This window comes from Austrofundulus limnaeus, unplaced genomic scaffold (assembly GCF_001266775.1).
Source record: "Austrofundulus limnaeus strain Quisiro unplaced genomic scaffold, Austrofundulus_limnaeus-1.0 Scaffold39, whole genome shotgun sequence".
Classification (NCBI taxonomy): Eukaryota; Metazoa; Chordata; class Actinopteri; order Cyprinodontiformes; family Rivulidae; genus Austrofundulus; species Austrofundulus limnaeus.
The window spans coordinates 2,544,448-2,546,716 of NW_013952441.1; positions in this window are offsets into that span (position 1 = coordinate 2,544,448).

Consider the following 2,269-nt stretch of genomic DNA (forward strand, 5'->3'; position numbering starts at 1 on the left):
GCTGTGGGAGTGGCTCTAATCTTGTTATGCACGTGTGTAACGACAATAAAGACATATTTTATTCTATTCCATACAGAGCATTAGAATTGTCCAACAGTACAATAAAAGCATAGTCAATAGTTTCAAATAGATGCTRTGGGAAAATTGGTCTTATTTTAACCAGTTGCCTCAGATGATAGAACTAGATTTCACCACTACCTGTATCTGACTATATAAGGCTAGCATTTGATTCCTAAGTTAGTGACAATAGCTTAAGAAATTGAGCAATGGAACCAAGATCTACAGTATAGGTAGAAACAGAGGCATTACCTAAAACAGTTTTATTTTCAATAAAGCTTAAAAAACACCAGCATCCAGGCCAGAACTTCATTAAGACAGTCAAAGTTTGACTGATGGGTCATTCTTTCTGCTAAAAGGTAGGTAGATAAATCTGTGTGTTTGCAMAACAGTGGAAATACATATCATGCTTCCTGCAGATGGAGCAAAGTGGAAGCAGGTAGAGAAAATAAGAGAGAACCCAAGAATAACCCATGAGGAACGCCACACAGTGGGGAGGATCGGAAGAAGATAGATCTGAAGCCACAGAGGTTAACGCAGTATCCAGTTAAGTTAAGGCTCCAGAGCTAAACATCAAACACCAACCCACTGCTCTWAACAGGAAATTAAAATATTATGATCCACTAAAAGCACAAGAGTAAACAATAGAATCAATAATTGAAAAATATAGAATTTTTTGATTTATGCCTTACTGGAGGAATTACTACTCCTAATATTTTCATGCAGTTATCTGTATTTTTAGATGCCCTTATCAGAGATTCAAGTTTGTCTAATGTGAGCAGCACCGGAGCAAAACAGACTCAGGAAACCAGATCCAAAAAAAGCTCAGCAGGAGCAGTTAGGAGTCCGGATCTGAAAGGGAAGAGCAGGGGCAAGTGTATGGTGTTCTGGGGAGAACAGGTTCAGAGTTCAGTAATCAGCAGCAACAGGCACGTCTGGGTATTTTCAGTAAAACAGGTTAAGTACCGCAGGTAAACACAAACTTTAACTAAGCTACTGACCATTAAGGTGTGATGCTCCAGCAAAGACAAGAATGCAGGTGAAGCCTTATAAAGCCCAGGAATCAATCAGGAGAACGAGCTGCAGCTGCAACAAATCAGCACCAGGAACCAATCAGAAAACACAGACTGTGGCAAAGATATATTGTGTGTGCAGCTGAAACACCAGTGCATCCAAAAATTGTCAACATTAATGTTTTATTACATTTTTTGGGTTGTGCTCTATTGACCCCTGTGGTGCAGCCTATAATTTTTTTTATCCCTTATGGCTTTTATTTTTACATTACTTTTACTTTTGTACTTTAAGTAGTTTTAAAGCTACTTTTATGGTTTTAAATAAAAAGCTTAAGTTGATATTTCTTCCTAAAAAGTATTTTTAAACCCTACATACTTCTACTTACAATGAACGTGAATACTTTTGACAACTCTGCCGAAATATCTCAAAAATCACTGACTTTAATGAAACTTTCAGAAGGGATGTACTTTTACAAAAGATGAACTTTTAGAGCCGTTCTGTTCTGACTTCATAAAGCACAAACAGTTTGTGTTGAGAATGACCGTCGGCTACCAAACAACCTAATTTTATACATTTGTAAAACGTTTGAATCATTTTTATCTTTAAGGTTGTTAATAGCTGTGGCAGCCATCAGATTGGATTTACTGCAAAATTAATCATTTCTAGATGATGCAGGTGAAAACTTTCTGAAAATTTAGCTAAATTCAACAAACATGAGCAAAAATAAAAATATTTTTTGGGGCAATAAGAATAATTGACCTCAATGAGCTCATTAGCTCGACCAGAATTAAACAATTTTTTTCCAAGCAGAGGGTTTATCTGCAGCAGGTAAGATATTTTCTACAGAACCCCCACTATAAATGATGTGAACACACACTAACACCCGGCACAATACAGCTATGAGCTCAGGTCCAAACTAAACAGGTTATATCTGGCACCGCAGTCTATTTTTATGGGAAATAAAAAAAAAAAACTGTCCCCATAAATCCCTGGAATTAAGTCAATATTTAGAGGCGAGGGATTGTGGGAATTTTGCCACCGTGGAGTGAGACGGGCTATTCAGGGAACGCTTTCATTACAAAACGACTCCCCCCTCCCCTCCCTCTGACATGCAGCGCTGCAGCTGCATTCACATTACAGACACGACCTCTCTCTCTCTCCCACACACACACACACACACACACACACACACACACAC